Genomic DNA, 14,950 nt, shown 5'->3' with positions numbered 1-14,950 from the left:
GAATTTTCCCCGTACCCACCCTGGGTATAGGAGCTCCGAACACCCTACCGCTAATGCCCCCATTTCTGCCCTCTGAAACTTGCTTTCCACTGGCTAATTCTACATCTGTACCCTCCCCCCCATTCCCTAGTTTAAAAGCCCCTCTAACTCTTTGGCCATCCTCGCACCCAGTACGGCTGCACCCACCCCATTTAGGTGCAATCCGTCCCTACCAAAGAGCCGGTGACCGACTGAGAAGACGGCCCAGTTCTCCAGGAACCCGAAACCCTCCTTACTACACCAGCTCCTCAGCCACTCGTTAACTTCCCTAATCTCCCGCTGCCTCTCTGGTGTGGCTCGAGGTACAGGTAGTATTTCGGAAAATACTACCTTGGAGGTCCTAGTCCTCAACTTAGCGCCTAAGTCCCTGAAATCGTTTAGGACTCTCCGTCTTCCTCTGCCTATGTCATTGGTACCCACGTGTACCATGACAGCTGGGTCTTCCCCAGCCCCACCCAATAATCTGTCCACCCGATCCGCTATGTGCCGAACCCGAGCGCCCGGCAAACAACAGACTGTTCGGCGCACACGGTCTTGGTCACAGATTACACTGTCTACCCTTCTAATAATTGAGTCCCCTACCACCAGCACCTGTCTTTCCTTTCCCTTTCTCCCAGCCTCACTGGAGGAGTTCTTCCCCTGGCAGCTAGGGGCGTCACTCTGCTCCAGCAATGCTGGTCCCTGACTGGTTTCCCCAACATCACACAACGGGGCGTATCTATTGGGGTGCTCCAGCCCAGGATCAGCCTCCTTGCCTTGTTCCCTTCTACCCCTCCTAACTGTCACCCCTCTATTCTGCTCTGATGCCTGCTCCTCCGATACTCCGCCCACCTCTGTGCAGACCCCTGCCTGCACCTGACTGGTACAATCCTGGCTCTCCTCCGGTATGGACATACGTCTCAGTGTTGCCAGTTGCTTCCCTAGATTCAGGACCTGAGCTTCCAGGGAAGCAACGTGCTTACATTTTGCGCATTTGTATTCGCCCTCGATCACATGTCCGAGGAACGCATACATATCACAAGATGTACACCGAGTCGCATCTCCACACCCGCCGGGCATTGTACCTACTAATCTAATCTAATGGGGATTCAGCGATTTAAGTCTATCCTATGTGGCTATTTCCTGGCTTCCTAACGCTACCTTCTCACCCTCTGGTGTTCCGCTACACTCGCTTGACACTCAGTTGCACAACACTCACAATCTCACAGCCCGGTCAGACGCACAACACTGAGTCGCACCGCCCGGTCAGACGCACAACACTGAGTCTCACCGCCCGGTCAGACGCACAACCCTCAGTCGCACAGCCAGGTCAGACGCACAACACTAAGTCGCACAGCCCGGTCAGACGCACAACGCCGAGTCGCACAGCCCGGTCAGATGCACAACGCTGAGTCGCACAGCCCGGTCAGACGCACAACGCTGAGTCGCACAGCCTGGTCAGACGCACAACCCTCAGTCGCACAGCCCGGTCAGACGCCCAACACTAAGTTGCACAGCCCGATCAGACGCACAACACTGAGTCGCACAGCCCGGTCAGACGCACAACGCTGAGTCGCACAGCCCGGTCAGACGCACAACGCTGAGTCGCACCGCCCGGTCAGACGCACAACGCTGAGTCGCACAGCCCGGTCAGACGCACAACGCTGAGTCGCACAGCCCGGTCAGACGCACAATGCTGAGTCGCACAGCCCGGTCAGACGCACAACCCTGAGTCGCACAGCCCGGTCAGACGCACAACGCTGAGTCGCACAGCCCGGTCAGACACACAACGCTGAGTCGCACAGCCCAGTCAGACGCACAACACTAAGTCGCACAGCCCGGTCAGACGCACAACACTGAGTCGCACAGCCCGGTCAGACGCACAACACTCAGGTAGTAACAGGTACTCCCAGATACTCAGGTACTCACAGATACTCAGGTAGTAACAGGTACTCACAGATACTCACAGATACTCAGGTACTCACAGATACTCACAGATACTCAGGTACTCACAGATACTCAGGTAGTAACAGGTACTCACAGATACTCAGGTACTCACAGATACTCAGAGATACTCAGGTAGTAACAGGTACTCACAGATACTCAGGTAGTAACAGGTACTCACAGATACTCAGGTACTCAGAGATACTCAGGTAGTAACAGGTACTCACAGATACTCAGGTACTCACAGATACTCAGGTACTCACAGATACTCAGAGATACTCAGGTAGTAACAGGTACTCACAGATACTCAGGTACTCACAGATACTCACAGATACTCAGGTACTCACAGATACTCACATACCATGTGATGATATGGGAAAACATTTTTGATAAAAAAAATCCCAGTAAGTGTATATTGATTGGTTTGCACAAAAGTTGTCACATCTACAACCTAGGGGAAAGATTTATGTCATTTTTATTTATTTTTTATTTTTTTACTAGTAATGGCGGCGATCCGCGATTTTTAGCGGGACTGCGACATTGCAGGGGATGGATCAGATACCTAACTGACATTTTTGACTCTTTGGGGGACCAGTCACATGACTACAGTAATCAGTGTAAAAAATATACACTGTTACTGTAATAATGACACTGGCAAGGAAGGGGCTAACACCAGGGGCGATCAAAGGGTTAAATGTGTCCCCAGGGGTGCTTTCTAACTGTGTGGGGGATGGGCTTTGTGCATGAACACAGAGACCTGTGTTCCTAAATAGGAGGAACACAGGATCCCTGTGTTTATTACTGACAGAACAGCTGTGTGCCATTTTTACAACGTCACACCCCCATACTGTCTGGGGAGTGATTGTGGGTGCCTGGCGGCAATCACGGCCACCAGACCCGCAGATTAGCTTCCCCTGTGGTGAATGGGCACGAGCGCGCCCCCACTCATGGTCGTTTTGTGGGACAGAGCTGACCTGCCACAGTATATGTACTGCTGGCGGTCGGCAAGCTGATCGGCTCCCCGTGTGGCAAATGGGCGTGCGAGTGCACCTCCAGCGAAGCGATGTACAGGTACGTTGTTTCGCGGGACAGAGCCAGCCTGCCGCAGTATAACTACGGCGGCTGGTCGGCAAGCGGTTAAAGTGGATGTAAACCCTCACATATAGCCAGTGAAGTGAACAGCCTCAGATGATACATAGAGATTCAACAAATCTCCCTACATAAGTTTTATTTTTATATCTGCTGTCTTCAGCTTTCTATATTCTATTGAATGTGAACATTGTGTTAGAATTTTTTCTTCCTGTTCCAGCAGTGGGAGGGGAGTCTAGGCATACACTGTGAGACAGTTGATGTTTTGTGGGCACCATTATTTTTCAGCACTGCCCTAACCCTCTTGGGCATGGAGTTCATCAGGTTGCCACTGGAGTCCTCTTCGACTCCTCCATGATGACCTCTTTAGCAAGGCAGTGGTCGTCTTCGAGGCATGTTTGGGGTCGTTATCATGTTGGTAAACTGCCCTGCGGCCCAGTTTCCAAAGGGAGGGGATCATGCTCTGCTTCAGTATGTCACAGTACATGTTGGCATTCATGGTTCCCTCGATTAACTGTAGCTCCCCAGTGCCGGCAGCACTCATACAGTCCTAGACCATGACACTCCCACCATCATGCTTGACTGTAGGCAAGACACACTTGATTTTGTACTCCTCACCTGGTTGCCGCCACACACGCTTGACACCATCTGAACCAAATAAGTTTATCTTGGTCTTATCAGACCACAGGACATGGTTCCAGTATTCCATGTCCTTAGTCTGCTTGTCTTCAGCAAACTGTTTGCAGGCTTTCTTGTGCATCATCTTTAGAAGAGGCTTCCTTCTGGGATGACAGCCATGCAGACCAATTTGATGCAGTATGGTCTGAGCACTGACAGGCTGACCCCTTACCCCTTCAACCCCTGCAGCAATGCTGACAGTACTCATATGTCTATTTCTCAAAGACAACCTCTGGATATGATACTGAGCACGTGCACTCAACCTCTTTGGTCGACCATGGCGAGGCCTGTTCTTAGTAGAACCTGCCCTGTTTAACCGCTGTATGGTCTTGGCCACTGTGCTGCAGCTCAGTTTCAGGGTATTGGCAATCTTTTTATAGCCCATGCCATCTTCATGTAGAGCAACAATTTTTTCAGATCCTCAGAGAGTTCTTTGCCATGAGGTGCCATGTTGAACTTCCAGTGACCAGTATGAGAGAGTGAGAGCGATAACACCAAATTTAACACACCTGCTCCCCATTCACACCTGACACTTTGTAACACTAACGAGTCACATGACACCGGGGAAGGAAAATGGCTAATTGGGTCCAATTTGGACATCTTGACTTAGGGATGTATTCACTTTTGTAGCCAGCGGTTTAGACATTAATGGCTGTGTGTTGAGTTATTTTGAGGGGACAGCAAATATACACTGTTATACAAGCTGTACACTCACTACTTTACATTGTAGCAAAGTGTCATTTCTTCAGTGTTGTCACATGAAAAGATAGAATAAAATCTTAACAGAAAGGTGAGGGGAAGTACTGTACTCACTTTGTGAGATACTGTATTTACCTTGTATCCCTTCAGTGAAACTTTTCATTAAAATTAATCAATTTATAAAGATTAAAGAACCCAATAGTATCAAAGCAAAAATAAAAATTATTAAAGAAATCTCATTATGTGATTGTAATTGGATTTGTTAAATGCAATTTTTAAGTCAGTCCTGGGGACATAATAAAGATAAATTTGTTTGCTTTATATTTGCGTGACATTTGAATATTGAAATCTCTGATGCTTTTTTATAGTCATTACATTTGAATGAAAACCTGTACACCTCAGTCATTTTTAGGTCACTAGCTTTACTAAGGTTTTATGTGGTGTGCAGTAATAGCATTTCTTTTTTCTTTCCAATGACAACAAAGAAATGACAAGAAATAGTGTAACATTTTGTTTTATTAAATTCTCTATTTTTTATTGTAAGCTGCATTGTATTAAAATAAAATATTCTGAATGTTGTATGAAAGTTTTTAATGACTAAAATTGATAGTCACTCACTGAAGATGAAATCCATACTGAGAAAATATGTAAGCTGACATTGCTGAACTCACCCTTTTAACCACTTGCCTAGCAGGCACTTTTACCCCCCTCCTGCCCAGGCCAATTTTCAGCTTTCAGCGCTGTCACACTTTAAATGAGAATTACGCAGGGCCGGTGCTACCAGTAAGGCGACCCAGGCAGCCGCCTAGGGCGCAATCCAGCAGGGGGCGCCAGCCTCCTGCTGCTGCACTTGGAATCAATCAAGTAATGACCGCTGGCGGGTGCGGGCGGCCAAGGGCGGACTGGCCCAGCAGGGAGCAGGCATGCATTCCCTCCCAGCCCCCAGGCAGCTCGGATGGACTGTAAATAGGCTGCTTAACCGTACCTCAGACAGCGGAAGCTATCACTTCCGCTTTTCCTGTCACAGCTAGATATTGCAGAGAAAGCTAGCTGTCCTGGGAATCTGCCACCCGTCCCGTCCCATCACTGCCCACTGTCTTTCTAGCTCCTCCCTCACACTCGGCTGCCTGTTTAATCTGACACTCCTCCCATTTGTTTCTAGCCAAACCCCGCCTACACTCCAGCCCCCTACAGGCACTGTGCGTCTGTGCTCAGCCTACCTCTGGAGACCAGCCTGAGGGGGGGAACTTAATTTGTGAGTGAACTATCTACACCCTGCACAACCCCCCCTCTCTCCCCCTGCTACTCTTCTTTCCCTTGTCATTTCTTACAGTGAAGACTAGGGAGGAGGGGGATTGTGTAAACTGAGGGGGGCTGTGCATTCTGGGGGGGGGGGGATTGTGTAAACTGAGGGGGGCTGTGCATTCTGGGGGGGGATTGTGAGAACTAGGGAGGAGGGGGATTGTGTAAACTGAGGGGGGCTGTGCATTCTGGGGGGGTTGTGAGGACTAGGGAGGAGGGGGATTGTGTAAACTGAGGGGGGCTGTGCATTCTGGGGGGGGGGTTGTGAGGACAAGGGAAGAGGGGGATTGTGTAAACTGAGGGGGACTGTGCATTCTGGGGGGGGGGGGATTGTGAGAACTAGGGAGGAGGGGGATTGTGTAAACTGAGGGGGGCTGTGCATTCTGGGGGGGGGGGGTTGTGAGGACTAGGGAGGAGGGGGATTGTGTAAACTGAGGGGGGCTGTGCATTCTGGGGGGGGGATTGTGAAGACTAGGGAGGAGGGGGATTCTGTAAACTGAGGGGGGCTGTGCATCATTCGGGGGGGATTGTGAGGACTAGGGAGGAGGGGAATTGTGCCAACTGAGGGGGGCTGTGCATTCTGGGGGGGATTGTAAAGACTAGAGAGGAGGGGGATTGTGTAAACTGAGAGGGACTGTGCATTCTGGGGGGGGGGGGTTGTGAGGACTAGGGAGGAGGGGGATTGTGTAAACTGAGGGGGGCTGTGCATTCTGGGGGGGGGGATTGTGAGGACTAGGGAGGAGGGGGATTGTGTAAACTGAGGGGGGCTGTGCATTCTGGGGGGGATTGTGAAGACTAGAGAGGAGGGGGATTCTGTAAACTGATGGGGGCTGTGCATTCTGGGGGGTGATTGTGAGAACTAGGGAGGAGGTGGATTGTGTAAACTGAGTGGGGCTGTGAATTCGGGGGGGGGGGATTGTGAGGACTAGGGAGGAGGGGGATTCTGTAAACTGAGGGGGGCTGTGCATTCTGGGGGGGGGGGGGATTGTGAGGACTAGGGAGGAGGGGGATTGTGTAAACTGAGGGGGGCTGTGCATTCTGGGGGGGGGATTGTGAAGACTAGGGAGGAGGGGGATTCTGTAAACTGAGGGGGGCTGTGCATCATTCTGGGGGGGGATTGTGAGGACTAGGGAGGAGGGGGATTGTGCCAACTGAGGGGGGCTGTGCATTCTGGGGGGGATTGTAAAGACTAGAGAGGAGGGGGATTGTGTAAACTGAGAGGGACTGTGCATTCTGGGGGGGGGGGGTTGTGAGGACTAGGGAGGAGGGGGATTGTGTAAACTGAGGGGGGCTGTGCATTCTGGGGGGGGGGGAATTGTGAGGACTAGGGAGGAGGGGGATTGTGTAAACTGAGGGGGGCTGTGCATTCTGGGGGGATTGTGAAGACTAGAGAGGAGGGGGATTCTGTAAACTGATGGGGGCTGTGCATTCTGGGGGGTGATTGTGAGAACTAGGGAGGAGGTGGATTGTGTAAACTGAGTGGGGCTGTGAATTCGGGGGGGGGGGTATTGTGAGGACTAGGGAGGAGAGGGATTGTGTAAACTGAGGGGGGCTGTGCATTCTGGGGGGGGGATTGTGAGGACTAGGGAGGAGGGGGATTGTGTAAACTGAGGGGGGCTGTGCATTCTGGGGGGGATTGTGAAGACTAGAGAGGAGGGGGATTCTGTAAACTGATGGGGGCTGTGCATTCTGGGGGGTGATTGTGAGAACTAGGGAGGAGGTGGATTGTGTAAACTGAGTGGGGCTGTGAATTCGGGGGGGGGGATTGTGAGGACAAGGGAGGAGGGGGATTCTGTAAACTGAGGGGGGCTGTGCATTCTGGTGGGGGGGATTGTGAAGACTAGGGAGGAGGGGGATTATGTAAACTGAGGAGGGCTGTTCATTCGGGGGGGGGGGGGATTGTGAAGACTAGGGAGGAGGGGGATTCTGTAAACTGAGGGGGGCAATGCGGACTGGGGGGATTGAGCAAACTGGGGGGGAGGTGGGATTGTGTAAACTGGGAGGGGATTGTGCAGACTGGGGGAGGGGGACTAGGGGGAGAAGAAATTGTGCAGACTGGGGGTGGTATGTACAGACTAGGGGAGGGGGGATTATGCAGACTGGGGGGGGTTGTGGAGACTAGGGGGAGGGGGGCTTGTTCAGACTGGGGGTAGGAGGGATTGGGCAGACTGGGGGGCCAAGAGCAGCACAGAAGAAACTACAACTGGAGTTTTGGAGGCAGGCAGAGGCAGGGTGCTCCAGGCTGGCTAAGGCTGCACGCAGCTGCCACAACTTGACCCCAGGACCAGGAGCATCACTCCCCCAGGAGGCTGTGCAAGGACCTGCTGAGCTGCCATCGCTGAGGTGAGAGATCATAACACAGCTGACCCTCACATCAGGCTGCATTGATGGGTACTGGTGAGGCTGATCTGATGGACACTTAACAGGCTAAGCTGATGGGCACTGGTGAGGCTGCATTGATGGGCACTGGTGAGGCTGAATTGCTGTTGAGAAAGGGGTGGGACATATGTGATGTCATGATATGGGCAGATCATATGGGTTTGTGATGTCACATCGTGGGCCCAGCATATGGGGGGGGGCGACAATTTTTATTTTGCCTAGGGCGGCAAAAATCCTTGCAGCGGCCCTGCAATTGCGTGGTCATGTAAAAGTGTACCCAAATGAAATGTTTATCATTTTTTTTCCACACAATTACAGCTTTATTTTGGTGGTATTTAATCATCTCTGGGTTTGTTTGTTTTTTTGCTAAAATAATGAAAAAAATTCCAAAAAGTTTTGAAAAAAAAAGAAAAAAATGTTCATAGTTTGTTATAAAATTTTGCAGACAGGTACATTTCCTTCTTCACTGATGTGCGCTGATGAGGCAGCACTAATGGGCATAGATAGGCTGCACTGATGAGATGGCACTGATAAGGCAGCACTGATGGGCATTGATAGGCGGCACTTGTAGGTGGCACTGATAGGCACTGAAAGGCAGCACTGATAGGTGACAATGATGAATAGGCACTGATGAGCAATGATTGGCAGCACTGGTGGTCACTGATAGGCAGCACTGGTGGGAACTGTTGGGACTTCACTGATAACCACTGCCCTGATTATCAGTGTAGATGTCCCTTTCACACAAGCCCGTTATTGGCTCTCCTTTCACACTGTCAGCGTGAGGAAAGGAATACTGATAACCGCTTGTGTTTACATCATGATCAGTTGTGATTGGACACAACTGATTATGTGGTTAAGGGCCACTGTGATTGGCCCTTTACCCCTATTTCTGATCACCTGTGTCATAAGAACACAGTGATCACAAACGCTCCCCCCCCTCCCCCTGTGCCACAGAGGGCGCGCACAGGAGGAAGTCATATGATGGCCTCCCGATAATGTGCGACCGCGCTGTAGCTGTCACTCATAAAGGTAGGGGCCTTGAGCTGCAGCTCCAATAGCCCCTACGTTAATCTGGCCCTGAGGAAGACGAGGTAGCCAACACTGCTTCTTTTCAGAAATTTTAAATGAGGGTACACCCCAAAAGAGTGAGAAAGAGCAAAAATAGAACAATGGCTGGGTAAGGTCGGTATCCATCGCTATTCTGCACAAGGTACGGAAAAGTTCCGTGGGATCCATGCCTGGTTCATTTTAATGAACGTGAGCTTGTCCACATTGTCTCTGGACAGGCGGCTGCACTTGTCTGTGATAACGCCCCCAGCCGTGCTAAATACCCGTTCAGATAATACACTGGCTGCAGGGCTTGCCAGCACCTCCAAGGCGTAAAGGGCAAGCTCAGGCCATGTGCCCAACTTGGAGACCCAGAAGTTGAAGGGGGCAGACCCGTCATTCAGTACATCTAGGCGTGTGCACACATACTGCTCCACCATGTTGGTGAAATGCTGCCTCCTGCTAAGACGTTCCATATGAGCTGCTGGTGCTGCTGTTTGTTGTGGCGTGCTGACAAAGCTTTTCCACATTTCGGCCATGCTAACCCTGGCTTCTGAGGTGCTGGCGGTGCCCTGGTTGCGTTGGTGACCTCTTCCTCCTCCTCCTCTGCCTTGGCCTTGTGCTTCCACTGTGGCCCCGCTGTCAGGTGGGAATGCCAGCAGCATCGCGTCTACCAGCGTGCGCTTGTACTCGCGCATCTTGCGATCGCGCTCCAGTGAGTGAATTAAGGACGGTATGTTGTCCTTGTAACGGGGATCCAGCAGCGTGGCCACCCAGTAATCAGCACAAGTTAGAATGTGGGCAACTCGGCGGTCGTTGTGGAGACACTGCAGCATGTAATCGCTCATGTGTGCCAGGCTGCCCAGAGGCAACGAAAGGCTGTCCTCTGTGGGAGGTGTATCGTCTGTGTCCTCTGTATCCCCCCAGCCACGCACCAGTGATGGCCATGAGCTGGCCTGGGTGCCACCCTGCTGTGAACATGCTTCCATCTCCTCCTCCTCATCCTCCAGAACTGTGCCCCTGCTGGACAATTGTGTCCCTGGCGTTTGTGAGTGCAGGAACCCACCCTCGGAGCCCCGTGTGAATGACTGCCCTGAAAGCCTTGGAAATGTTACCTCTTCATTCTCCTCCTCCTCCTCATCCTGTGCCACATCCTCTTCCATCATTGCCCGAATTGTTTTTTCAAGGAGGCATAGAAGTGGGATAGTTAAGCTGACAACGGCGTCATCGGCACTGGCCATGTTGGTGGAGTACTCAAAACAGCGCAACAAGGCACACAGGTCTCGCATGGAGGCCCAGTTATTGGTGGTGAAGTGGTGCTGTTCCGCAGAGCGACTCACGCGTGCGTGCTGCAGCTGAAACTCCACTATGGCCTGCTGCTGCTCGCACAGTCTTTCCAGCATGTGCAAGGTGGAGTTCCACCTTGTGGGCACGTCACATATGAGGCGGTGAGCGGGAAGGTCGAAGTTACGCTGCAGCGCTGACAGGCGAGCAGCAGCAGGGTGAGAACGCAGAAAGTGCACACAGACGGCCTGCACTTTCTGCAGCAGCTCTGACAAATTGGGGTAGTTTTTAAGGAACCTCTGCACCACCAAATTCAGCACATGCGCCAGGCAAGGGATGTGCGTCAAACCGGCTAGGCCCAGAGCTGCTATGAGATTTCGCCCGTTATTGCACACCACCAGGCCGGGCTTGAGGCTCGCTGGCAGCAACCACTCATTTGTCTGCTGTTCCATGCTCCTCCACAACTCCTGCGCGGTGTGTGGTTTTTCCCCCAAACAGGCAAGTTTTAAAACTGCCTGCTGTCGTTTACCCCTGGCCGTGCTGAAGTTGGTGGTGAAGGTGTTACGCTGTCAGGATGAGGTGGCGGTAGAGGATGAGGAAGCGGAGTAGGAGGAGTTAGGAACAGGAGGCAAACTGAAGCGCCCTGCAATCCTCGGTGGTGGAAGGCCATGCACCAAATTGCTATCCGCCTCAGGCCCATCCACCACTGCATTTACCCAGTGTGCCGTTAGGGAGATATAACGCCCCTGACCGTGCTTACTGGTCCACGTATCGGTAGTTAGGTGGACCTTGCCAGAGATGGCGTTGCGCAGTGCACACCTGATTTTTTCCCCCACTTGGTTGTGCAGGGAAGGGATGGCTTGCCTGGAAAAGCAGTGGCGGCTGGGCACGACGTACTGTGGGACAGCCACCGACATAAGGTTTTTAAAACTGTGCGTCTCCACCAGACGGAATGACAGCATTTCAAAGGCCAATAATTTTGAAATGCTGGCATTCAGGGCCAGGGATCGCGGGTGGGTAGGGGGGTACTTCCTCTTCCTCTCAAGTGTTTGGGAGATGGAAAGCTGAACGCTTCCACGGGACATTGTGGAGATGGTTTGTGACCCAGGTGGTGGTGTTGCTGACAGATCGTCTGTTTGCGGGGTGGCAGGTGCCGGTATCACTACAGATGTGGCTGGAGCGGCCGAGACTGCAGCAGAAGAGGAAGCAGGATGAGCCAGAGACGTTTCTTGGTTTTGAAGGTGTCTACTCCACTGCAGCTCGTGCTTTGAACTTAGATGCCTGATCATACAGGTTGTGCTCGGGTTGAGAAGGTTTATGCCTCGCTTCAGGCTCTGATTGCACAGGGTGCAAACCACTCGTGTCCTGTCATCAGCACATTTTCTAAAGAACTTCCACGCTAGAGAACTCCTTTGAGATGGCTTTGGTGCGTCGTTCCCATGCTGCGTTGAGCAGTAGCAGGCGTAGTGTCTAGGGCACGGCCGCTCCGCTTCTGCACCCTGCTCCCTCTTCTGCTGTGCTGGTTGCTCTGTGCGACCACCGCCTCTTCCTCCAAACTACTCAGGTCACCTGCATGATGTTCATTCCATGTGGGGTCGAGGACCTCATCGTCCTCCACATCATCTTCCACCCAGTCTTCACCCCTGCCCTCCTTGTCGGTCTCCACAATTCTGAACGCCGCAGCAGTTGGCACCTGCGTTTCGTCATCATCGGAGACGTGCTGTGATGGTCCTTGCATGTACTCATCTTGAGAAATAAGTGGTTGGGCATCGCTGCACTCAATCTCTTCCACTTCTGGGGCAGGGCTAGGTGGATGGTCCTGGGAAACCCTGCTAATAGAGTCATCAAAAAGAAGAAGAGACTGCTGTATGGCTTGGGGCTCAGACTGCTTGCCTGATTTCCAAGGGGGTGAGGTGAAAGACGGTTGGACATTGGCTGCAGGTGCCAACTCTGACCTTTCTGCAGTAGACTGGGTGGGAGACAATGTGAAGGAACTGGAGGCACTGTCAGCAACCCAATCTACTATCGCCTGTACTTCTTCAGGCCTCATCACGTCTAGAGGCGCATTATACCCTGCAGGTTCTGTCGCCTACTCACACTTGAGGAAGTTGTTTCACTTGTGCGTGTAGCTGGCACAGATCGATCACGTCCTCTCCTTGCAACAGGAGCTCTACCAGCAGCACCACGACCCAGGCCACGGCCCCTATTTGACGGTCTCCTCATATTTCTGTAATTTATGATCTTGCCCTAGAAAGGTGTTTATTGAATAGAGGAACAAAACAACAACAGTAAAGCACGGGTGTATCTGACAGTTAAATATGCAAACTATGCCGCAATTTAATGTTTTTTACCCCAAAAGGGTGTATATTGAATAACGGAATAGGAAAAAGGTTAAAAAACGGTGTATCTCACACGTACAAATACAAACTAGGCCCCGATTACAATTTTTTGTACCCTAAAGGCAGGATGAGGAAAAGGAGTAGGAGGAGTTGGTAACAGGAGGCAAACTGAAGCGCCCTGCAATCCTCGGCGGTAGAAGGAGATGCGCCAAACAAATATAAAAAGGTGTATCTCACATGTACCGATACAGACTATCCCGCAATTTAATTTTTTACACTCAAACAGGGTGTATATTGAATAGCGGAATAGGACAAATTTTACAAAACAGTGTATCTCACACGTACAAACACAATCTAGGCCCCGATTACAATTTTTTGTAGCCTAAAGGCAGGATGAGGAGTAGGAGGAGTTCGGAACAGGCAGGAGGCAGACTGAAGCACCCTCAAATCCTCGGCATTATGAGATGCGCCCCAAAAATTGGAAAGGTGTATCTCACACGTACCGACACAGACTATCCCGCAATTTAATTGTTTATACACAAAAGTTTTGATTAAATAGCGGAATAGAAAATATGATATCAAAAGGTGTATGTATCTCATACGTACCGACACAGACTATCCCGCAATTTAATTGTTTTTACCCAAAGATGTAGATTAAATAGCGGAATAGAAAATATTATCAAAAAAAGTGTATGTATCTCACACGTACACAACCACACTAGGCCCCAATTACTATTGTTTGTACCCCTAAAGGCAGGATGAGGAGTAGGAGGAGTACGGAACAGGCAGCACCCTCAAATCTTCAGAAGTATGAGATCAACCCCAAAAACTTGGAAAGGTGTATCTCACATGTACCAACACAGACTATCCTGCAATTTAATTGATACCCAAAGGTTTTTATTGAATAGCGGAATAGAAAATATGATAAAAAAAAGTGTATGTATCTCACACGTACAGAACCACACTAGGCCCCAATTACTATTTTTTGTACCCCTAAAGGCAGGATGAGGAGTAGGAGGAGTACGGAACAGGCAGCACCCTCAAATCTTCAGAAGTATGAGATGAACCCCAAAAATTGGAAAGGTATATCTCACACGTACCAACACAGACTATCCCGCAATTTAATTGTTTATACCCAAAGGTTTTTATTGAATAGCGGAATAGAAAATATGATCAAAAAAAGTGTATGTATCTCACACGTACACAACCACACTAGGCCCCAATTACTGTTTTTTGTACCCCTAAAGGCAGGATGAGGAGTAGGAGGAGTACGGAACAGGCAGCACCCTCAAATCTTCAGAAGTATGAGATGAACCCCAAAAATTGGAAAGGTGTATCTCACGCGTACCAACACAGACTATCCCGCAATTTAATTGTTTATACCCAAAGGTTTTTATTGAATAGCGGAATAGAAAATATGATCAAAAAAAGTGTATGTATCTCACACGTACACAACCACACTAGGCCCCAATTACTATTGTTTGTACCCCTAAAAGGCAGGATGAGGAGTAGGAGGAGTTTGGAACAGGCAGCCCCCTCAAATCTTCAGAAGTATGAGATGAACCCCAAAAACTTGGAAAGGTGTATCTCACATGTACCAACACAGACTATCCCGCAATTTAATTGATACCCAAAGGTTTTTATTGAATAGCGGAATAGAAAATATGATATAAAATTGGTGTGATTTATCAATAGCACATGATGTGAACAGAAGTTTCTTATACCATTCAGCTCTGCTGCAGGCCACAATTTAATTTTTTTTAACCCAAGGCTGTATATTGAATAGTGGAATAGAAAAAAGTGTATGATTTTTGAAACCACTCAATAATAGCACATGTGAACTGAACACTGAACACAGCAGTGTATGATCAGAGTCAGCACAGCACAGCTGAAGGACAAACGCTGCACACAGTGACTGATAGAAAAAGACTTTTCTCCCTCCTCCTCAGTGGGCAAAAAAGATTGTGTTCACTGCACCCCACACACAGCAAAATCGATGTGGACCACTGACACCTGCCTATCTCCAGCCTCTCCCTAAAAGGATTGATAAGATCGGTCACTGCAAACCCCCCCCCCCCCCACAGCAATATCGATTGTAGAACACACTGTCTGACCCTAAAAATCAGCAGCCTCTCTCCCTAAAAGGATTGATAAGATCGGTCACTGCAAAC

The sequence above is a fragment of the Pelophylax lessonae genome, assembly GCF_965119305.1.
Source record: "Pelophylax lessonae genome assembly, chromosome: 3".
Lineage (NCBI taxonomy): Eukaryota > Metazoa > Chordata > Amphibia > Anura > Ranidae > Pelophylax > Pelophylax lessonae.
Note: the sequence above shows the minus strand (reverse complement) of the source record.